This window comes from Xiphias gladius, chromosome 14 (assembly GCF_016859285.1).
Source record: "Xiphias gladius isolate SHS-SW01 ecotype Sanya breed wild chromosome 14, ASM1685928v1, whole genome shotgun sequence".
Taxonomy (NCBI): domain Eukaryota; kingdom Metazoa; phylum Chordata; class Actinopteri; order Istiophoriformes; family Xiphiidae; genus Xiphias; species Xiphias gladius.
The window spans coordinates 1,504,829-1,530,776 of NC_053413.1; the positions used below are offsets into that span (position 1 = coordinate 1,504,829).

A 25,948-nucleotide genomic window follows, 5' to 3' on the forward strand; every position below is an offset into this window, starting at 1 on the left:
ATCTCTGAACAACTCTCAACCTGTACAAAATGCTGTTGCCAATTTCTAAAAGGTGTCATGTAATTCCAATCCTGATTTTTTCAAATCAATCAGATCAAATTCAGAGCCCACTTCAAGATTCTTGTAATCATGTCTAAAGCCCTCCACTGGCAGGCACCTGCCTACATTAAAGAGCTACTGCAGCCATATAAAACCCGTAGAAATCTGAGGTCATCTGATCAGGGTTATTGGTTGTACGCTCTAGACTCAAGACTAAAGGAGACTGTAGTTTTGTGGTTGTAGCTCCTCAACTTAGGAATCTCTCCCATTAGACTTACAATCTGTGGACACTGTTGACACCTTTAAAAAGTAGCTCAAAATTCATTTGTTTAGACTTGCTTTTGTTTAATTTGTTTTTTATTTGTTTTTATTTATTTTTAGAATTCTTTTATTGTGAAGCACTTTGTGAGGTCTGTTCTTGAAAGGTGTTATATAAATAAAATTTTCTTACTTGCTTACATATGTACTGTAAGTTGTATACCCTCACATTATGCAGTGCCTTTGTTATAGGCTGGCTGGTATGTTTGAAGCAGCATTTGTCCATGTAAACATCCAGGTAATGTAAAACTTTAAGAAAGTGATATTATTATGATCATAATTGTCATTATACAGTATAAACTTTATTGTCAATTTTTTTTTTTAAATCCTACATCACAGCATCTGTTTAATAATTACTGATCAGTGATTAAATGTGAGCCCGTTTTTAAATGCTGATGACTGTGATATGAAATAGCTGACTGTATCAATCTGGGAATACAGGGAGTTTTCTCTCACTCCAGTTATTTGTGTCTAGCTTTTAGGCAAGGTTCATGGTCTGACATATTCCTCTGAATCCCTTCCTCATGCCAGGAAGTGCACATACTGTATTACTGTAATTAGGGGCCCATATCTGAGGGTGCTGGGGACCACGCATGCGAAGCAGCATGGCTCCCAGTACCAGTGATGCTGGGAACCCTATTGTAATCGATCAGATTTTTTTTAAAACTTTTTTAAAAAATGTTATTATTCTGTTGCTAAATGAAGTGAATTCCAAAATGTACTCCATACTCCCTCGCTGCTACTTTTACAATGGAATTCACTACAATTTGATATCCATTCAAAAAGTAATTTTTTTCAGAGCAGTAATCTGTAACTTTAACAAATAATTGTCAGCCAGCATTTTCCTTACTTTTTACTTGAACCAGTACATGTAGTTAGAGAGGACAGCTGGAAAGCACATATTGTTGCTGCAGGTACCTCTATAGCTTGATGGACAGGCTGGGCAAGGAATCTGTATGGAGCATATCCTATCCAGTTTCCTCTGCAGAGAAAAGAGGAGCAATATTATCTGCAAAAAGGAAAAAATTTCACAAAATAAATTCATTTACCAAACAGATTCAGGCACATAAGCACAGACATAGTAGAGGTCCGATCCCAAACCAGCCCCTACCCCCTCGCTCTATCCACTCCCCCTTCATTTGTGCATTGACATGGCGGTTTGCCATATTAAGGGCCATCCCAAACAAAGTAGCACAGAGTGTAAGTGGACTTCTGAAACCCTTAAATAGCGAGTCTGCTTCAGAACAGGCTTACAATTATCCTAGCAGGAACTGCACATGCAACAGGACAATGGAGGAAACAACATACAAATGTGAGAGGTCCATCCTTCTAATTTGTCAAGTATTTTAGATCAAGCATGCACACCTTTGTTTTTCTCATGCTGACTTTACAGTCTCAAACAGAATTACAGAAAATGCAGTGTTAAAAACCTGCTTATTGTGTTTTGTGTAACTGAAAGGAATCACTACAGTCACATTTAACCTTATCTAACAGGCTTTATTCAATGAAAAACACAAAAGTGATTGCAATGCAGCAGTTACCTCCTACTGATACAGCAACACATACAGCAACTTTGTATACAGTTTTTTCTTCTGCAAGCGGCTATCCTTGACTCATGTATACTATGAAACAGCATAACAGCAAGAAGAAAAAAGAAGAATGGTGAATCCTGTTACATGACTGAACCAATCCGACACTTTCAGTTTTAAATCTGCAGCATCTAATGATGTAAATGTTAACATCATATCATAATTGATGTGATAGCAGCGTGTGCACCTTAGCGTATTTATGGAATAAAACATGAAACGCCACTTTTCTTAAAAAGAAATTTAGAAGGCAATACACAGTATTAATGAGCCATCATAATCTGACATCTCTGACAGAAACAGGCATTTTACTGAGTTAGAATCGTCTTGTCTGTGTAGCAGCTCGGTATCATTTGCATGTGATTTAATAAGGGTAACCAGTGAACAACTGCATGTAATGGCACCACGCCCTGGTTCGGCACTTCTCAAATCAGAGGCTGTAGATTTATGATACAAGGATTTAATGAATTGAAGGAGAAGTTTCAGCATACAGTATTAAGCAGCTATGGAAAACAGATACTGTAAGAAACAGTCAGTAATTTATATATAAATGCAGATTTATTTACCAACATTCCTGCTTTTAATTATTTATGTTGATGTACAGTGGCTTCAGAAAGTATTCCGACCCTTCACTTTCAGCACACTTTATTGTATTGTAGATTTCATTTCTTAATTGATAGAAGTGCCATTTTTGCTCATCTGTCTACCATACCATACCATCCCTATGGTGACGTAGCAGTGGAAGCATCATGCTATGGAGGTGTTTCTCAGCAGCAGGGACAGGGAGACTGGTCAGAATTGAGGGATAGATGAATGCAGCCACATACAGGGAGGTCCTTGAAGAAAATCTGTTCCAGAGTGCATGCAGCCTGAGACTGGGGTGATGGTTTACTTTTCAGCACGACAATGACCCAAAGCATACAGCCTACACTGGTGTGACTTTGGGCCAAGCCTCTAACTGTCCTCGAGTGGCCCAGTCAAAGCCCAGACTTAAGCCCCACAAAACATCTGTGGAGAGACCTGAAGATGGCAGTTCACAGACTGTTCTGATTCAATGTGGTGCTGCTTGAGAGGATCTGCTGGAAAAATTGGATAAACTGCCCAAAACCAGCTTGTAGAAACCTAGCTAAGAAGACTTGAAGCTGTAATTGCTGCCAAAAGGGCTTCTACAAAGTTCTGAATTAAGGGTCATACTTTTGTAAATGAGAGATTTCAGTTTTTGCCTTTTATAAAATTTTCAAAAATTTCTAAAAACATGTATTCAATTTGTCATTATGGGTTGTTGAGTGTAGATTAATAGGTAAATATGGCAAATTTATCACTTTACAATTAAATCTGAAACACAATAGTGTGCAAAAAAGTGAAGGGGCCTGAATACTTTCTGAAGCCCCTGTAAAGACATCTACTGTTTGGAGTATGTTTAATTAAAATAGTGTATTTCTGTTATTGCTACCAATTTGGTCCAAATATTTAATTTCCTCTTATTGATAATATCACTAAAGCACCAACGGAGTGACTGTGGTTGTGAGGCGTCTATTCTCAGAGCAACATTTAAGACCCAGTTTCCACCACAATACCAACAACTCACTTTGCACTGCTTTATTTGAAATAAACCTACCACCTGTTTGTTCCTCTCCTCGTACCTGTGTGCTCTGCATTGGACAACAGGCCAAGAGAATTTCAAGGTCAGGAAAATAACCAAACCATCTGAGAACTGTTCGTGCTAGTCATTGTGCTGAGGAAAATGTCTGGATCACAACAAGTAAACACACTTTTAGCGCAAGTTCAAGCACAACTGTGAGCCAGCCTTATCTCATCATCACAGTGATGAGATGATGCACATCTGTGTGCAGGCTTTCCTATCATCCTATCATCTTAGCTGAAGAATATTTAAACCACCTTTCCTATTCTGTATTTCTCTGCTGTAATTGCATATAGCTGATGCATTCAAGATCTTGCCTATTCAACTCTCTCAGTGGCCTTTTTTTGGAGCCAGATAGGATTCAACATTTTATTTTGTTGTCAGGCTAATTTTCCGTTATAGAAGTACTCCAGCCATATTCAAGTCACTGTCAAAGGCTCTCTGCTGGAGAGAGAGCCTCCCCAATATTCTTAATAATGACATACTGCCATTTGTGCTGCACTTGCTCCATGACTTCTTGTTAATAGATTTCCCATCAGATTCCGATCAGATTCCGACATACCTAAATGCTGGTACTTTCCAGCATTTAGGTAATCCTCTATCTGCCGATATAACAGCTGGTTCAGCCACTTCTCTTGAATTCCTGGATTCGGATGATATGAGAGCTTCACTTTCATATCTAATCCATATCTGTGAAATATCCTAGTCCTCCATCGTGTTTCAAAACATCAGCTTCTATCCATGCTTGGACACTTAAATATTGCCATGAAAATTACCCCTTAATCTCCCTTTTATCTTTAGTTTATTAGACATGGCCCACTCCATTTCATCCCTCAGTGTTGAAATATTATTAGATGAAGGCTGTTTCCTCAGATCTGAAGTTTTGGTCTTTTCTTCTGGATAACTGGAATGGCATCTCTTTTTTTAATGATGAAGTTTTTCAAAAGGCTGATAACATGGTACTTTTTACCAATGCAGCACTGGCTATCGGCTTTGGGGGTTAATACAAAGGTCAGTGGTTTTCCAGCACCTGGCCTCAGGAGCTTCTGCAAAGCAACTGCTCCTCTGTTCTCTTTGAACTGTATCCAGTTTTTGTGGCTAGTCTTGTTTAGGGGCATCTGTGGAAATGGAAATGCATCAAAGTTAACTGCGATAATGAAACTGTGGTCAGCATAATCAATAAAGGCAGGTCCTCCTCCAAGGATATCATGCCCTGCGTGTGGCGTCTCACATGTCTATCTGTCATTAATTATTTCATTATAAGTGCTTGACATGTTCCTGGTCACCATAACATTGTTGATAACACTGTGTCTTGCTTTAAATTTCAGGTTTTCAGACATCTTTTCTCCCAGGCCCACAAAAATCCAGTAACTATTTCCCCTTTCTCTGCAACAATCTTGGATTAAACTCGAACCTGCTATTGGCTACTTTTCTAAATTCAGCCAAAAATTACATGGGAAATGGGCTAGCAGTGACATTAAAAACCTATGATACAGCCAGAAATCTGTAAGTCTAATTCTGTGCCACTATCAGCATGCTAATTAGACCTGTACTTATCACTACAATCTGTGCCTTCATTTCATACTGTTAAGATGCTTATCACCTCAAGACACCATATATCCATGGTCTATTGGCAGGAATTAAATTTCTTGAGAGATGTTTTCATCCCATGTTTCCCAACAATAAGGTTGTTGGATTGCTGGATTGCACCCATTTTCCCTCTCCATCCTGCAGCATATGTTAAGACTCCTAAAACAAGGTTTATTTTCACCTTCTCCTGTTTATGCTGTATTTAAGCGGTTTACCCACAGGTTTTAAAGGTATGTTGAATTTCATACGTCATGCAATTCTTTTATGCCTTCTCATGATGTCACACTCTCTGATTTAACCTTTAATCCTGATTTCTGTTGTCTCTTTCTCAAACGTCCATGCTCACATTTTTTAGAACTGAGGCCCATTATCACTCCTTCCTCCGCTCTATTTCTTCTACTTGCTTTGAAACCCATGACCAAAGCCTGGTTTTGTCCCCATGTTGCTGCTGTGCTTAAAAGATGCAAATTCCCTCTGCACCGATCTCAGAGCAATCATTTAGAATTGGCGCTGCTACCTCAGCAGCAATACAAGGCGTGTCCTCACCCTCCATGCAGCAATTCGGCAACTGATCCTCTTCCACGTTCTCTTCTTATATTTGACCAGATTAAAAACTTCATTCAAACTTGAAAAGAGTCACTTTTTGTTTTAATAAATTCGATCCACTATTTTATACCTTTCATAGTTTTTTCTGTAATCAAAGATAGTTTTTGTGCTCTTTTAAGACCACCTCAGATTTTGACATTGTTGTGTATTGTGTGGAATGTTCAGACCTAGAGTGAATGTCTTCATTACAAATATTGTAGGTTTCAGATCTTCAGCTTGACAGAAGATTCAACAGTTTAATGAACTTATTCTTTAAATTACATTTCAAGTGCTTTCAATGCTTACAGTTTCACTGACCCTTGAACTATCGTCTACACTTTGACTCTCCAGCTCTTTTCAGTGCTTGAACTTTAAATGAATCTTCAATTCCTTTCAGTATTTTCATTTCAACTGATACTTCAACTTCACTCAGTGCTTACACTTAATTCAGTGCTTACACTTCAACTAAACCAAAAAAACCCTAAAATTTCTTTCAGCACTCCCATTTTACCTGCTTATTCAGCCTCTTTATTTTGAATGCCACTTTAACATTTTCTGCAATTGCAACAATTTCACATTTCAAGAGAAGAATTTCTGCAGCGAGCACACATACTATACTATCCTAGTTGAGTTGTTCTAACATCAAGTAGACAGGAAGCCAAATTCCCTTCACAACTGCAAGTGAGTCAGGACATAGCTTTCTTGCTCTGAGGCTTTTATACTGACTCAATGTGCATGCAGTCACAAAAATGGGAGTGAAACTGAAAGATTAAGTAAAAATAATCAATACAAAATGATCTTAATTAATTAATTAATTAATCATCTTTTCTAGATACAGGTTAATGTATATGTATAACAAAACAGACATGGTGCCCGTTGCATCTTACATTTTATTTCCATAGATTTTACCAGTTTTTCTCATTTACAAATAAATTTAATTTCTATTAAATTCTTATCTGTAGATAAACTCTTGAACATTAATATTTCAATTTTACAGGCTTCGCTTCTGCCAAGAAAACAACAGGATGGAATGGGATTAAAACCTGAGCTCCTGGAATTGCAGCTTCCCACAGGACCATGTGCTCAATCTCCCCCTCCTCCTGTCTACACAGTACCTTTGATTTTAGCTGCATGAAACCACAATACCAATACATCAGAGGGTGCCAAATCTAACACACGAAACAAATGTATACTGTATGCCTAAAGGGCAGCAAATTTAGTCATTTCTAGTTTTGATAGTACTTTTACTGTGCAATGATAATAAATTGATTCTGAATTGAGGAAAATCTGGTCACCACAAGTAGAAACAACATCACTGCACTTCGCGAAAAAGAGCGGAAACAGAAAGGTGTATGTCATAGCCATGTCATTACATTTGTGTCTTCTGCTCTATCTCCACAGACTGACGCACTGAGGGTGAACTCACTTAGGTGAATAGTTGCAGATGAGGAAGGTGGCTTTTCTCCACAGAACTCCCCACACAAGCAGGTCTGCACTGCACAGCCCACTCTGTTGATGGATGCCCAAGCCATCCGAAACACACAGCAACCATTCAAGCATTCGCAGAATTCTCAAAAAAACACCTTCAGATTGACATACAATCAGACAACAGACCCAACGTGTCCATTAAGCTATCAAAGCTGCCAAAATTAATGTAGAAAAAATAAATAAATTTTAAATTAGGTATGGATGTGAGCATGAATGGTGGTTTCTCTCTATGTGTCAGCCCTGTGACAGATTGGTGACCTTTCCAGTGTTTCCTGCCTCTTCCCCAATGCCAGCCAGGTTTGGCTCCAGCCCCCCCTCCGACCCTCAAGGATAAGCAGTATAGCTAATGGATGGATGTTTCCATATTAATGGGTCCAGAAGGGTAAGCAGGCTTGTTTAATCGATAACTTGTTGAAAGTTTAAGATTTGAGTGCTGCTTCTTTTCATAATCCAGTTCTCTTGAGTTTTAACTGTTTCCTAATTCCTAACTGTTGGGCATTTAAATGGTCTCATCTGATATATAGTAAGAGAGATATGACAGTTACTCTTACACACACTTAAACGTGTACCTCAAAGACCAGTGATGATGTCCATTCTCACCTGTGTGTTGTGTGTACACAAGGACCAATAGCAAACTAGGGGCCAGTTGGGAGTACAGAAGCGAGGGTAAGGGAACACATAGTCATTGACTTCATCAAACCAGGGTTTGACCAGCTGCAGGATAGACCGATACCTGTGGTGGACAGAGTGTACAGAGTTGTCTCTAAAGAGGAAAGATGAATCTCAGTGCATACTCTAATGGACTACACTGCCTGTAACCAAGTAGGCATATGATATACAGTGCATTCAGAAAGTATTCAGACCCAATCACTTATTTTACATTTCAGTACGTTGCAGCCTTATGATAAATCTTTAAATTTATTTTTTCCCTCATCAATCTACACTCAAATCCCATAATGACAAAGCCAAAACAGAATTTTAGAAAATTTTGCAAATTCATTAAAAAGGAAAACCTGAAATATCACATTGACATAAGTACTTAGAGTCTTTAATCAGTACTTAGTTGAAGCACCTTTGGCAGCGATTACAGGCTAAAGTCTTCTTGGGTATCCCACAACAATTTTTGCACACCTGTTGGAAGCACTTTGGACCAAATTTTCATTAAGGATATCTCTACTTTGCTCCCTTCAGCTTTCCCTGAACGCTGACCAGTCTCCCTGTCCCTGCCACTGAAAAACAACCCCACAGCTTGAGGCTACCACAACTATGCTTCACCGTTGCATTGGTATTGGGGAGGTGATGAGTGCTGCTTGGTTTCCTGCAGACGTGAGGCTTAGAATTGAGACCAAACAGTTCAATCTTGGTTTCATTAGATCATAGAGTCTGGTTTCTCACAGTCTGAGAGACTTTTAGGGACTTACTTGCAAACTCGAAGAGGGCTTTCGTTTGTCTTTCACTGAGGAGAGTGTTCTGTCTGGCCACTCTGCCATAAAGCCCAGATCAGTGGAGTGCTGCAGTGATGGTTGTCCCTCTGGAAGTTTCTCCTATCTCCACACAGGATCTCTGTAACTCAGCCAGAGTGACCATCGGGTTCTTTGTCACCTCTCTTACCAAGACCCTTCTGGCTGTGCAGCCAGCTCTAGGAAGAGTTCTGTTTATTCAGAACTTCTTACACTTAATAATTATGAAGGCCACTGTTCTCTTGGGAACCTTCAATGCAGAAAATAATTTTTTTGTAGCATTCAATCCTGTCTCTGAGCTCTGCAGGCAGTTACTTCAACCTCTAGGCTTTGTTTATGCTCTGATATGGATTTTTAGCTGTGAGACCTTATGTGTGCCTTTCCAAATCATATCCAATCAATTGAATTTACCACAGGCGGACTCCAGTCAAGGTACAGAAACATCTCAAAGATGATCAAGAGAAATGGGAGGCACCTGGGCTAAATTTCAAGTGTCATAGCAAAGGGTCTGAATACTTATGTCAATGTGATATTTCAGTATATACTTTTTAATCAATTTGTAAAAAAAAACAATTTTGCAAAAAAATTATAAAATTCTGTTTTTGCTTTGTCATTATTGGATATTAAATGTAGATTGATAAAGGAAAAATTAAATTTAAACAATTTTAGCATAAGGCTGTAACTTAACTAAATGTGAAAAAAAGAGAAGGGGTCGGAATACTTTCTGAATGCAAGGAGGCTTCTAGAGGAATGAGCAACTACAGGAGTATCCTACACAGAGGTTTTTTAACGGACTGCAACACACCTTCAATTGGGAATCTGTTTGCTGATTGGTTAGCTGATCTGATGGGACAGTAAAAGGAGTGGCTGGGCTGTTGTTTTAATAGCATTACAGTAGATAAGGCAAACTATCTGTGGAAATAGGAACAACAGCCCCAACTGCAGCTCTGAATTTATCTATTCATAAAATAAAAATATTGTATGTATGTAGAGTCTGAATCATGACAGAAACATTAACATTGGCAACTTTGTGTACTTTTTCTTTATCAGCCAAAAGGCTTCTTTTTCTTTTATTCTTTTCTGCTCCAAGTGCACCCTGGCTCATTCATACAAAACATACAGTTTTATGGTCCTGTACAGCTGCACAGTCATGGTGCATATTATCATCCCAACAGTAGCAGGACATCAGGACATCAGACTTACTGTGCAGTTGGTCTTTCAGAAGCTAATTAGGCATTAGATTTAATTTAGAATATTTACAGTTGTTTAAATTGCTGATGTCCTTTCTATTCTTTCATTAATACACATATTTTGATTGTCTATTGGTGTTATTGCTGTCAGTCAAATTTTGTCACACCCTGACAGTGCAATAAATACATAATCAGTACTGGAGCAGCATTCATACGTGGCAAGTGCTTTTCCTCTATATGTCAGTGAGTTATTTCTACACATTTTACAGTTGAGATGCTGTGTATCATGAGTAATATCCACAAGTGATTGAGTGAGGATGCCCCATTTAGTAAATACAATTCCTCCATCCGCGCGTCTTTTCCTTGCATCTCTCTTATGTATCCAAACTGGGAGGAGCTAAGATGGGAGGAAGAGATGCAAGTAAGAGAACTGAGGAGCCACGTTAACCAAAAGAAAAACAAAAAATAAATTAAAAAACCTATGCATCACTGCAGCAAGTGCAGAAGTGAAACCACTGGAGTTAAGCAAAGCAAAGATTTTCATAGGCTGTCAAGTCACACCTTAGTCATTCCTTTCATTCTTCTTTCTTGTTGTTCCTATCTGGGCTTCTGGCCAATCATTTTATTGTCCAGTCATCATCTGTCTGTTCAAGAGACTCAATTCTGACACTGAAATGAAAAAAAAAACAATATTTGTTAAACCCTGTTTGTAAGGTAAAACTAGTTAGACTTTCAAGTAAAAGTTATCCTTCCTTGATGTGTGTGTGTGTGCTGTACCTACACTCCTGTCCTGACAGAAAGGTTCTGTCCATAGAACTGCAGCAGGTAAGCTGGTCCATGCGCCCACGTACATGTAGCAGCCCAGGCTTCAGCTGTCCTGGCCAAAACATTATGCCTGTTATACCTGTTGGAGAGAGAGTTTCCCAGTTCAGAAGAGACAGTCACCTGCTGTAGAAAAGCAAGCTTGACACATTTCAGAAGACAATAGTAGGGAGACAATATTTACCACGTCTGCTCAAAATAACAGTTACAGTGCTTGGAAAACAAAAGAATAGTATGGAAAAAAGTATAGATGCTACTGTTTTGTCTGCAAAACTTTTTTTTTTGTTCATTTAAGGAAATCGCCTGGGTTTCGAGGTATCGCAATGGTTTATCCTATGCAGAGCATGAATGAGCTCAGTGGTATTCAACCCCTTACATTTTACATGTCTTGTGTAAAATAGGAAAATTTGATTTGATGGTGTTAAAGAAAAATACACTTTTACTGAAAAAAAAAGGATCCATCCTCTGGAGGAGTGTGAATTTCCTGAGCAAACTGAATGGAAATCAGACCAGTAATTGGAGAGATATTCTGATCAAACTGAAGGACTGACTGACAAACAGACATTGCAATCTTTGAGGCATCTTATGCTTCCAAAACAAATAGCCACATCTGACACCATCACAACCACTTATAAAACTATTTTTGATAATTAATTAATTATATTTTTTCAAGCAGCATGTCAGAAATTCTCTATTTCAAGCTTCTCCAATGTTTCACCTGATTCGCACACTTCCTGACAATTGTACCTTATTATGATTCTTGTGGTGTGATCTGAAGATGGAGGAGCCTCCAAAAGTCTTCTGCTGGGTAGTAGTACTCTTCAGCACTACCTGTCGTCGACCAAAGCCAGCCAGACAATGACAGCTGAGAGGTGCTTTTATGTCAAGAACTGTCTACAGACTATTTGCTCCTCAAATGAAATTAGGCTACTGTGGGACAAATTTACAGAGCTCCTGTCATCAGTCACTTATCACAGGAACCCCAGCCTGGAATTTTCACGCTAGGACTAATCTGGGACTGGGAGATGGACACTCTCAGGTACAAACATTGACCTGTGGCTTATGATGCTCTGACCTCAAGAAACATCTATAAGGTCTTGGCTACTCAATATTATCAATTGGGGTTCCTCTTACCCTACACCACCAGAGCTAAGGTTATCATCCGCTGGTTATGGGACAATCTCAACCCACTCCAAGACCTCCTGCAGGCATGGTGTCTCTAGTAAGCAGAACTTAAGTGCTCAACTCTTGTCATCCTTCCTTCTAGCCCTTTGATGCATTAATAGTGCCTACATATTGCAGGTTACAGCTTCTCAGATGTGAGGATTTGATACTTTTCTTGTTTTATCTGATAGTAAACTGAATATCTTTGGGTTTATGAGTGCTGCTTGACTGAAAAAAGTCAATTAAAGGAAATTAGAATCTGTTTTTTTTGCTATTTTCTGGTTGATGATTAATCAATTAATTGTCAATATGATCAGCAGATTATAATGGAAATAATTGTTAACTGCTGCCATATTTAATGTCCACTAGTCTCCAAAAACTCTCAAAAATGAGCAATCTACTTTCTTCTTTAGTGTTTTTGGAATGTACATCAGTTCCTCAGTTCTATCTACTATGAAGACTAGCAGGGCAAAAAGTCACAAGATGCAAACAGATGTACTTAGTTTTTCATGTGTATACAACGTTATATGCTTGCATTCTTTGTTTTCAGTGAGCTCAGGCCAGTGGTTTTCCAAAATATGATGATCAAATGCCAGTCAAAAAATAGACTTAATTAGCATAAAATATTGTTTTTGTTGCAAACACCCTGCAAATTATTTAAATTAACAGATATGGACTGATTTACTGAGAATATGTTACTAGAGACAAATTTTTATACATCAGTAAAGGTTTAGTACAAAAGGATTTTTAGGTAAAATATAACCATTTATGCATGATGTCCACTTTAGTTTACAAACAATTAATTGGAATTTTCTGCTTCATATTTCAAATCACTATTTGAGAAGTCTAACAATAATATTGTTCCTTAGATGTTACTTGTTATCACCATATATTTTTTACCTTCAAGAGTCTTCTTCAATAGAAGGCCTGTACAGATATTCCTGACAAGCTTGGCATGCCTGACATTTTGTCAGCCATCTTGAATGTTGGGTTTTTTAGCTGCACTTCCATTTGCTTGCAACTATTTGGCTTCCTATGATGTTTTCAAGGACTGCCCACTGTAATGACCTATATGCAGCGACAATATCCAAACACAGGCATACACAAGAAATTGGCTTTTGAATAGCTGTCCACTGTATGTTTGAAATGGCTAGACATTATGTCACCTGAAGTGAACCAAAATGATGTCAACCATAAAATCCACATCTTCTCAAATTCATCTCAACAAGTCTATGGTTTGGTGGTGTATCTGAGGAGTGTTGAGGAATGTTCACTGAATTTGTTCTTAAGTGGCACATGAAAACAATTTCAGTGAATTTGTTGCATTTACCAATTTCCTCATACTTAGAATTTTCTCTTAGTTGAAAAAAATTCACGAGTAGTCCAGACCTGTTGTACAAGTCATGAACAGACAGACCTTTTTTCACAGGTGGAAAACACATGTGTTTGACTTAAGAATTACAGTGGTTTAATCTGAATGAATTTGTAGCTATATATGATACCAAAATGTATTTAATAAACAAACTAAATGCATAATGTTATGTCCGCCATAGCATCATCATGGCTTGCCAATTTACTGAGAAATTTTTTAGATTTTAGTATTTTTATTGGCATATTTTGTCACAGCAGCTTATACATTTCAGTACTTGTTAGGAAAATTTTCTTAGGGTCCATATGCAGGTTGCTGCCTAGTATCATCCTCTGTTGCACCCGACAGTGTAACTTTATCTACTGTAGGCTGTGATACTCTCTAGTGTAATAGTCTCAATGAGTATGGTCCCCTTAACCACTTTGCATATTAGCCATGGACAGCTTTGCTTTAGTAAGATGTTTTTTAGCATCTTACTTCAGGTAGTCTGAATCATTCCTTCTTCTATGTCACAGTACATCACTGCTCTAATGACAAGTCATTGACAGATTAACGATTATTATGGAATACTTGGAACTTGTCCTTGGTACACTCGTATTGTCAAGCCTCACAGAAAAAGCTTAGGACAAGAATACGAAAATATTTTTGTATGAGGCCCAATTTCACTGATTACTCAAACTGCAACTATTATTGTGCTGTGACCTGGGTGAAAACCAGCCTGCTGTGGCGGTAGTAAATTCAGTGAGTCAATTTGCTGTTGTAAATTAACCAGAGATTCTAGGATTTTTTTGCCAAAGCTTAGACACTGAGTGGTTGTTGTTGAGATCACTGACATCACCACTCTTATGCACTTTTCCATGAAGTTGAAAATAAACCTGTTAAAAAGGTTTGATTAAGTTGCGCACCAAGTGTGGACAAATTATGGGGCACTAGGACAAAGAGGAGATCAAGGTTTTCAGCACCCATGATTTTGCAAACTTGTGACTTAAGCAGGGCTTTCTGAGCATTGGCACTAGAGAGAAAATTTGCAGTCAGAAAAAGAAACTACAGTATTGGTGACTCCTTTTACAGGGCAGGTGTGGTAATTATCTACAGTTGAATCAGCAGACACACTACAAAATACAAAAAAAGAGGAGCGAAAATGATGTTTAAAAACTTCAACCAGTCTTCAACCAGTCTATCACAGATTCTAGGTAAATGTGTGGTGGGAAAGGTGACCTTATTATATTCTTAAGAGATGCTATAGTTTTTCTGGAGGATTTATTATCACAAGAAGAGATAGCTGCCAGGTAATAATTGGATTTAGCCTTCCCAATGATGCTTGTGCAGATGGTTTTTTTGTTGCTTAAAGGTTAATCAGTTCTCTGGGCTGCCACTAGATCAAGTTTATCTCTGTTTGGAATAAGGTTGGACAATTGCATAGAGAACCAAGGATTAAATCTGTTTTTAATTCTGTGTTTTTTGTATAGGGCCTTTCTGTCAGAAATAACTTGAGTGCCAAAGCAGGATTAGTAATAGAGAAAGTATTATCAATGTCAGAGTTGCAGAAATCATTTAAAAAAAAAACTTTTTGTTTATGGTCTGTTAAAGCCAAGCATTGTGAAAGCTACTTCATACAATTATCAAAAACTGTCTCTTCATTCAAAAATAACCTTGGCAATTTTGATCCAGAGGCAGCAAATAGAAAAACAGTTAACAGTTTGCATGAGTTTTTATTGAAGAATCCCTGGTGATGCTCTCCAAGGCCTTAACTTCAGCCACCTTCAGCCCTTGTTGTTATGGGGTCTCTCTGCCTTACTTAGGTCTTCAGCGGATGGAATGTAGTTCAACTGGATTAGATCAGGTGACTAACTCAGCCAGTTGAGGATATTCAACCTCTTCATCCTGAAAAGTTCTTTAGCTGGTTTGGCCGTATGTTTAGGATTGTTGTTTTGTTAAATGATGAAAAATGTCCATTGAATTTTGATGCATTTGGCTGAATCTGAGCACACAGAATGTCATGTCCGGTCATAAAAGGATTTTTCTTCACCACACAAAGGATTTTCCACTTATCCACAAGACTCGCTCCTCAGTCTACCAGCTTGTTTACCATGTACTAGTTTTCCTGTGCACACCAGCCAACTGTTGATTTTGGCAAACCAATGACCTTTGATATCTGTCTGATAGATTTTTGCTTTTTGAGCCCATTATCATCTTCGTCACTTGGATGGCAACCTCTTTAGTCCTCATTTTGACAGACAACTCCACCTCAATCTAAATGGTAGCTCTCAACTCTCAGTCATCTCTGAGCCATGTGTGAGCTCTTATGTGCATGAACTAACATTGAAATGACACACAGCTGCCCAAGAAACCTTTGAACTCTTGCAATTTGGGCACTATGTTTTAAAAGGGTAATTTCTCACACACAGTTCTGTCTATACTGACATAAACCTACTTAAATTAAAGGTGAGACTTTGCACTATAATGTAGTATCAATTATTTCAAACTGAATGTGCGGAAGCTCCATTTCATTTTATATGTTCCTGCAATGTTACTGGTGTACTTTGCTTTATACTGTGTTCTAGAGTGCTTCCACATAGCCACTGTAGAAATACAATTACTTACTAACATTGACTGCAGTTAGACATGAGTGATGTTATTTGCACAATTGTTGATTTTATCCTCTATAAATGTGCATTAGGTGGTGTTAAGCCTCAATTTGCTCTTCATGAACACACTAATGTTTGCATAGTAGAGTAGTGTGAACCTTTAACATAGTGGTAATTGATGGGGTCATAACTAAAAAAAAATACAATAGAAAGAAAGGAATGGAATTATGTTGATTCTACTTGAAAAAAAATTTAATATTATTGAGTGTAAACATTTAGTCATTACCTGAACTTTGAAAGGTTGAGTTAAAGTTGTATTATTCCTTTTCCAAATCAGTGACCTAAAATTTAACAATCCATATTCCAAGCGATAACTGATGTGAACTTTCACAAACCTTGAGAGTGGTTGTCAGCTCCTCATTCTCCACAAACAACAGATCAATTTTTTGAGTTACACCAATTACATCTCTCAGATGTTCCACAATCGGGGACCTTGGATTCCTCCTGAATATCCATCCCTGAAAAAGATTAGAAAGAAACTGAATGATGCAGGGAAACAAGAGAGAGGCCTGTCATGTTATACATTGGTAGAGGGTAGTAATCCATCAAACTGACTGAAATTTTTTTTTCTGTAGGGCAGTGTATGCAGTGAAGTCCAGGGTGAACTAGGAGTACGGACTGATGCAACTCTGGCACTAAGTTCACTTCAGTATGTTTAAAAAGAATCCCAGCTTTTTTCCCAAAACACAAGCCTTCCTTAGTGTGATCTGTGACAGCAGCATGGCTTTAGATATACTTAGTACCTTTGTAGACAACTGAAGACATCTCCAAAGTGGTTTCCCAACATTAGAATGTGGACGATTTGACATAACACACGGATGGCAGCAAACTACCATGCAAGGTGCTGGCCTGACCATTGGAAGCAATTAGGGACTCGGTGTCTTGTATAAGGACACTTCGACATGGAGGAAAGGAGAAGCTGAGGGTTGGACCTTGTGATTACCGGATGATCGTTCTACCTCCTGAGCCATAGCCACCCCAGAGCATGCACAAACATTGATGAAACCCAGCTACTTATCAACCTGAGCTAAGCCACGGGTTTATGCCCCAGCCCCAGGTTTAAAGCTGCTCTTTGAGAGATTTTAGAAACCTAGTAACGTTTCATTTTCATAGCAGACTTATAATTATCACTGAAAAGTCTATTGCACATCCATTAGGGAAAATATAATAAATGATAAACCGTCATCATTTCTAGTCTAACCACATTCACTGACAATGTTGGTACTGCACAATGTGGTGTTGACTGTATTGAATGTACCTTTTCTTCCAGTGAGTGTGAAATAATCACTCCTCTTACATAGGCCTTTGTACTGTTGATGCTGAAATATCAAGAGTATCACTGATGGAAAAAAAGAGTTTCAATTGTTCCTCCAAGAGAGTAACAAAGGTGGGATTACAAAACACGGCAGGATTTAGTCACCACTGACCTGCAGAGAGGGTCATAGTAGGGAGGTGTGAGTTCCAGACTAAGGAGAGTGATTTGGAAGCGCAATTGCAATTGTGGTACATGTTTTTGTCCATTGTTTGTCTGGAAGTGAAATATAGCGGCAAAAGTTGCAGAAGATCCCAGTTCTGTACTGCTGAACCCCCCAGCATCTGCCATCTGGTTTCATTTCAAGTGGTTTATATTAGAGCATCACTTCCCATATGTATGTCAGGAGTCTGAGATTGCTCTGTTTAACTGATAATATGTGAATTGCTTTTCCACTCGTACAAGGGTGTCACTATATATTGACTGGTCCCTTGAAACCAAATAAATCATGGCCCAAGCTCTTGGAGGAGGCCGGAGCACACATGGAAAACTTCAAATTTACCTTTATTCATTTGGAAGACTATTTGTCCTAAGTGACATACAAATGCTGTACAGTCCTGGTTGAAATTATAGCCCCCCCCCCCCTCGAATTTTAAATACAGAATTTAGAATATCTCAGAAATAAATGCAAATTAACCATTTTTGTATGATCAAAATATCTTAATAAAATTTCCGAGGTTAATAAACAAAAGAAAATAAAAACACAAAACTTGCATAATGGTGAAATAATTCAAAAACAAAATGTATCCCAGACAAAATTATCTGCACCCCTTCACTAATATTTGGTTGCAGAACCTTTGGCAATAATGAAAGCTTCTAAACATTTCTTGTAGCCATCTAAAAGCGTCTTACCTGTCTGCTGGCAGTTTCTGCCACACTTCCATTGCTATGTGCTCAATCTCTTAAATTTGCCGGAGTCCTTTTTGCAATGGCAGATTTCAGCTCTCTCAAAGGTTTTCATTGGGATTTAGGTAAGGACTCATTGTTGGCCAGTTTAAAACAGCCCATCTTTTCCTTTTCAACCATTTTTTTGTGCTGCTGGATGTGTGCTTTGGGTCATTGTCCTGCTGAAAGACCTAAGACCTTTGCCTCAAACATAGTTTTCTGACACTGGGTAACACAGTTCGCTCTGAATTGCCTTGGTAATATTTGCCTTGGTATATTGCCTTGGTATATTGACTTTATCATTCTTTAATACATTCAGCACCTCCAGTACAAGAGGCAGCAAAGCAGCCCCACAGTATGATAGAACCTCCACCATGTTTCACTGTAGGTAGTATGTTCTTTTCCTTATGGGCTTCATTTGGTCACCTATAAACAAACTGATGCAGTGCATTACCAAATAGCTGTACTTTGGTTTCATCTGTCCATATAACATTATTCCAGAAAGACTTATCTATGAAGGTTTTTGCAAACATTAGTCTTGCTTTTTTGTGCCTTTCTTTCAATAGTGGTGTCCTCATTTGCTGTCGTCCATGGAGCCCTATTTGGTTTAGTGTGCGGTGTATGGTGTGCAGTGAAACCACCACTGCAGATTGCTCCAGGTCAGCCTGAAGCTCTTTACATGTCTTGCGTGGTGTTTCCTCCACAATCTGCATCGACCATCGCAGACTTCTCACATTGAGTTTCTTCTTAGCACCACGTCTTGGAAATATCTTAACAGTTTTATGACTGTAAAACTTGATAACATTACAAATTGTTGAAACAGGGATTTCAAGATCTTTGGCAATTGCCTTGTAGCCTTTGGAATTATACTCTTTGATAATAGCATTTCTGATGCTCTCAGACAGCTCTCTTGTCTTCGCGATCTCGAAAAAAAAATTGGAAACAATCAGTCCTTTTCTATGCGGGAAAACCATCATTCATTGGTTAAACTGAACACTGAAAATTAAGCACAGGTGAGAGTTATTTCATTTTTATTTTGTCAAGCATACATTTTATGTCTTCTTTTTCACTTATACGAAAGCATTTTTGCATTTTTTTTTTGTTCAATGACTTTGGAGATTTTATTAAATATTCTGATCATACAAAATTGGTTAATTTGCATTTATATCCGAAGGTATTCTAAATTCTGTAATTAAAATTCAGGGGTGCCAGTAATTTCAACCAGGACTGTACAGTCCAAGTCACGAGATCAAGGCCTGGATCATAGCCTTCAAGAATAAGTGCTGAAACACTCCACTTCCCACTTGATACAAGGGCCACAAGGTTGTGGGTGCACAAAGTAACATGTAAGTGCCTTGTAAATGACTTTTTTTGATAGACTGAGAGAGAGAGCCAGAGAAGGATGGAGAGATAGAGAGAGAGAGAGGGAAATCTATTTTTGAAGGCAGAACGATTCATCTGACTAAATCAGTAATTCCTTCTACCACTGAGGAAGCAAATATGAGAAGAATTGGTTTGGAGTGTGATTTTGTACTTTGCAGTGATGGAAGGACTAGTCATCATTCATTTGCAAATCACAGTGAACAAGATTGCTCACAAACATGAATGAGGAAGAGCAAGTAGGTTGGTGCCATGCTAGTGTCTGTAGGATTGTCTGGCATGATGGACAAATAGAGCTAGGTATCATCAGTATATAAGTTGTAAAAAAAAAAAAAAAAAAACTGAGCAGATAATCAGACCAAGGGAGGTGGTACTTTGGGGTCAAATTCGATGCCATGGACAGCAGACTACTTAGTTGTGGAGAGGACTTCAAACACTATCTTTGTAATTATCAGGAGTTATTTTTTGTCCAAGTGCTTAGTGTATTTCCAAAAGTGTTTTCTGCCACTGAAATTCCTTATAAAATCAACTAAGCAGTTGGAGGCCAGATTGTGTACTAAAATGAGTATCAAAGCTGCTTTAATTATACTTACATTCTCTGAAAGAAATTATGTCTCTTATAAATTGTTAAAGTCTGCAATAAGAACGGAAAAAAACTCTGTAAAACCTAAATGTATTTCACTCCTAATTCACTCTGTCTACAAAGCAAAACAAGACAATCACGTGTGTTTCAGCTGCCTTGCAGTCAATTGAATGAGATGCATTGAGAGGTGTGTCTGCAGAGGGAAAACCCAACTTTGCGCTTGCAGGGCAATTCTGGCGACTCTCTGCTATGAAAATCAACAAGTTTTACCAAAAAGTCTCTAGATTTATCACTAGGTCATTTTGTGAAGAAAAGTCACTAGAATGGTATGAAAAGTCAGTAAATCTAGCTACAAAGGTGCAAAATTGGCAATAGTCCTTTAAAAGCAGATTAAAGCACAATTAAGCAATAGAAACTGTTTGCGCCTATTCATTGTGAAAGAGCAACAGCCAGTGTTGTAACTTCAGCACTCAGTCACGCAGCATTAGGCTGACCAATGTTATAACTTTATCACACACTCACTCACTCACTTACTCAGTCACAGGCAGTCACATATATAGGGCTGGCCCTGCTTTTGCAGTCTAGCGAGCTAGCTACATCTCATCACCAGAGGACTGGTTATGTGGCAAGAGTCATTTATATCACCAGGACTTAATGTTTTTGCCACTAATGGATGTAACACTTCAAATAAATCTATGTTGAGGATGAGTGATAGAGATGACAGACACTTGTAAAAGTGCATTATCTTTGACATTTTGACCATGTGTGACATCCTCTAAAACCATGTCTGCAAATTTTTGCATTTTTGAATGGTTGTACCTTTACTGTGGGCTGTCTTAGAAGGGATATCAGTGTTTCTTTAATAGGGACATACTGCATGGTTTGTCTGTGCTGTCATTGCCTGAATAAACCTAATTGCTTTCAACATAATTATAATATTTGACATAATTATAATTTAAATAATAATTTTATTTGAAAAATGTTTTCCTCATTTTGTCAGAGCGCAACACACTTTTATTGTGCAAGATCTTCTTGTGATACTTCATGAATGATGTTGTCTACCTCTGCCTTTGGTATATTCAGTACAAACAGTTTGTAATGCAGGTTGTCAAGAATCATCTTGCATTCCTCAGCTGTTAAGGTCTTGGAATTCCTCTATGATGAATGGTGTAGTGCTGCCTGGCAAGAGCATTTTGGCCATCATTTTAATAAAAATGAAGATAAATGAATAAAACAAAGCAAATCAATGAAAAACAAAATCTTTGATATACACTGAATGACATTCTCCTAATAATGTGTTGTGTCTATTACTTTTGTAATATGGTGGCCTCACTGGTTTCTCGTTGATCTGAAGGCTGATGACTGATGATGTCTGCTTATGATTTTGAGTTATGGTGAAATCCTCAGAAGTAACAAAATTTATACATAGTTATGTGATCTCAAAGAAGCTCATTCTCATTTTTTAATTTCATTTTCATCACATAATAAACACAAATTCCACAAACAGTATTAAATAAAAAGGGATTTTTTTTCTCCCCAAACGAATGCATACAATGAAAAAATAAGGTCTGCTGAGAAAATGGTTATTACCTGGAACCATCTACCTTTAAAATCAACTGAAAAAAAACAATAATGTATGAGATCACAAAAATAGATTACAAACAGCACAAAACTTGAGCCCACAAAGTGGCCAACAGTGGAAAGCAGTGATGGTTCAGTCGACACCTTGGCATCTGCATACACAGAGCACAAAAGTGCGCAAAAATGCTTTTAGCAAAATCTCACACCTGCCAAATGCAAATACTGCTTAAGTAGCAGTCAACAAACTGATTTAACTTAATAACTTATATGACAAAGGCATCAAACAGATGCTAGTAGTACACCTTGAACCATTGCAGTTGACTGCTTTATGGTGTTAGGACCAATAGCTGGGCAAAGTGTGAGGAGCTACTTCGGTTACCCAGGTACCAAAAGTAAAAGTCCCATTCAGTTTTATGGAATATTATATTATTATTATACATTCAAAAAGGTGTCAAAAAGGTGTGCTTGATACATTTGAGTTTGTACCTTTAAACTTAATTTTTTAAACTTGTACATTTGGGTTTATAAGTTTACATGTACAAACCAAAATGTACAGGTTTACAGAACTAAGATTACGAATACAAAACACTACTTTCAAACACACCTTTTTGAATTGGTAATATTCCATACATTCTCGATATAGACACTGCTTTGTGACTAACAGTCAAAGCAATTCTAAAGATTAGACGGACATGAAATGCTCATGGTTCAACCATCGGTACAAATTATTAACAACTATTTCAAAAAATGTAGGATTTATTAATGAAAATTAAAGTACAAGCATGGGTACATAAAAACTTAAGGGGAGAAGTTGATTACAACTCTCCATGAGAGAAAGATCCAATCACAAATCTAGCATGTGCTGCTAACGGCAGGTAGAAGCTAAAGATAACGTTGCTGAAAAATCTGACAATACAGTCTGAAGATTAAATTGATTTCCTCTCAGATTCTGGGTAAATTTTGAATAAATTTTGCTTTTATTCCAAAGCAGCTGAGGCTCATGGGTATAGTTGTATACTGTATAGAGCCATCTGCCAAACTAACAGATAAAACCTAATTTTTCAGCAAAAAGTTTAAATAATTAAAAACAAGTTCCCAGAACATGAACGGACAGAAATCTGTGTTTCTACTCTATGAGCCAAAAGATTAAGAACACCCCAATTTTTCCAGTTCTTGAAATTTAGGCAGTTCAAGTCTAGTGAATAACCTTAAATGGTAAACAAATAGTAGATGCTGAGATGCTGAGAGTTAATTATTAAAATTACTTTTCCATTCTGCTAATACAGTTCTGTGTTTTAACTGAAAGTATTTATGTTAACTTTAGGCAGTAATGTGAGGACTTTTTATGTATATACTGGGTGCTGTAAAAATGTTTTAATTTCATTACGTTGTTGTGTTGTGTAACGTGCATTGGAATCAAGGTATTATATGAATACTATTTTTGTAAAATGGTTGTCTCTTCCATGACCTCTTGCCTATGTCCTGGACAAGTTGCCCTGGTTAATTTGATTTGTAACCTGGCAACCATGCAGTGATCTAGTGACATAGAAACCCTCCCCTCAGTGAAGTAATGTCTCATGCATTTTGTGAAGTCAGTTCACAAAGTAAAAAAAAAAATCAACTTACCTTACATCACTGGCAGATTGGCTGGTACATAAAGTTAGGTGATTACAGTCCCATATCAACCAGACTTGACTGTCTTTCGCCCCAAAATAAAACCCGTAGGATTTTCTAATAATCAACAGGACTGATAACAGCTGCAAAATGGTTTGCAGGCGAGAAGGATTACTGAAGACCAGGCCACGCAACCGGTTCTGTAGTAGACTATGTGCTTGTTAGCATCTTAAGCCTGTCGATACTACTCTTGCTGCCTGTGTACTGTGGCGAAACTCATTACCACAGTTTAGTTAATAATTATACAACTTTTAGTGAATTTTAGTGTTTTGAATTTTGATTTAAACTGCTACTGTCACGTTCAACATACATACAAGTTGTTAGAGTTCAGTTTTATTTGCTTTAAAAATAATAGACACATAGCATCAACACAATTATTATAGTAAGTTCAATACACCATCAGGTATACTTTTAAAAGTCCAGACCAGAGTATACCAAGGCAACATAACATTCAAACCTCCCGGCACTAAACCCCACCATTCAGCAACACCTGCCTCCCTAACGACTTCAATCACTTCTTGCTCACTTCTACAGAGACAACAATCAAAAGGCCATTAAAACTGTGCTTCCCCTTCATGAACAGGCCCTCACACTCTCTGCTACTGATGTGTGTCTACAGCAGTGAGCTTATGTTGCACTCACCCCCACTATCATGAACTGTTTTGAGAGGCTGGTCTTGGCCCGTCAACAAAGGACACCATCTCCACAGCACTCCTCTCTGCCCTGTCTCACCTAAACAACAAGAGAACCTACTGTATGTGAAACTGCTGTTCGTTTATTTCCACTCAATTCGGCCTCAGACATAGTCAGTGAGGTTAATCAACCACACCTGATCCTGAACACTGGAGTTCCGTAGGGCCGTGTACTGAGCCTTCTCCTCTATTCCCTGTTCGCTCACATCTGCACACTTGTACATGGCTCTAAAACCAGCATAAGATTTGCTGGTGACATTAGGGTGATAGGTCTCATTGGCAACAATGGTAAGATAGCCTATAAAGAGGAGGTCCAGCATCTGGCAATGTGGTGTGCTGTGACAACATCTTGGCCCACAGCTCCAAGAAGACCAAGGAGCTGATTGTGGACTTCCTGCAAACTGAAGGCTACAGACACACTCATCCTCAACAACAGAGCAGAACTGAAGCACGTCTCCAGTTTCAAGCTCCTGGGCACCCACATATCCGGGGACCTCCTGGTGGCTCAACATCTACACCCTGGTCAACAAGGAACATCAGAGATTCTACTTCCTGAAGAAACTGAAAAAAACTCCACCTGTCTCCTAGGATCCCAACCCCACCCTCCAAATGCAACCTTTATGAACACCATGACTTTAATGTCTTTTTGTCTGTTTACCTCTGTTGTGCATTAGCATGAATGCTGTGCTCAATGCTGCTGGCTCATTACCTACTGTATTTGCAACCCCCACCATCTATATTCAACTGATTGTATTTAACTTTCCCTTTTACACTATACACATTACATAACTGCTTACTGTTAATGTTGTATATAACATAACCAGACCATTCTACTTTACATACTATAATTAGGTTCTCTACAAATCATAGTTATAAACAGACATACAGTATCGTAGTTGCTTTACATTTTGTATACTGTTTTGTTTTACTTTGTCTTTACCATGGTTAATTCCCTTCCTTCTGTCACTAGCCCATCAGTCTATATTGTAGTCTTTTGTACTTTAGTTTATCTTTATATATAACTATATGCACTTGTTTGCACTATCCATTTGAAGCTAAATTGCATTTCATTTTACTGATACTTACTGTGTGCAATAGCGATAAAGTTGTATTAATCTGGTCTAATCTAATCTAAAAAAAAAAGAAATTGTCTGTCATGTTAGGTATGATGTACAGTATATCGATATCTGGGGTGTATTTTTGTGTTTTGAGACTTCAAGGTTCTTCTTTATGTGTACATTGGTGCACATATTAACAGGATGTTCAATGGCTTTAACCCAAGGTCAGTATGTATGGTTGGCACAATAACAACATCTGCTGTCTTTAGCTAAAACACTAGAATAGAGAGTATAGTCGCTACATGTACTTGAGGGGTCTAAATCTAACCTACTTGAAACTTCCAGCTCATGGAATGTGAGGGGCAATTTTTAAGGATGACCACAGGAGAAAAACTGCCAACAGGTACTTGAAAGAAAAGTCTCTGTATTTTGCTGTACTCATTACTTTGACAGGGAAACTGCCCTGAAGCCCAAACCCCCAGGGACCCAAAAGTCCCAGATTCACTGAATGTCAGTTGATTTCCAGCAGAGGAGAACTAGTTAATGTCTGGGTATATGTGCATACAAACCTACCATTAGTGTGTTGTTTACACTGTACTTAATGAGAACTTGAAGATGACAGGGTACATACGCAATGTAGTAGGTGAGGTGGGGAGTCAGTAGGGGCCTAAGATCAAGTTGTTGCCTCTAACAGATTGAGCCAGCCATATTAGCAAGTCTTCTAGGGCCTGCTGGAGAGAAACCTCCCCACAGCACAACAGTTGTTAGGACTCAATCATATCAAACAGAAAACCAGAAGAATGAGCTGAAATCATTTTTCTGACGTTACATATGCTCACAGCAAATTGGTTTTATAGCCTAAATTACCAGAAAAAAACAGGG

General features: G+C 38.1%; 1 pseudogene; it reads right to left on the minus strand.

The window, feature by feature from the left end:
• Positions 1-1,210: 1,210 nt before the first annotated feature.
• LOC120798905 lies at positions 1,211-18,097 on the minus strand (annotated as a pseudogene).
• Between the last annotated feature and the right edge of the window lie 7,851 nt (positions 18,098-25,948).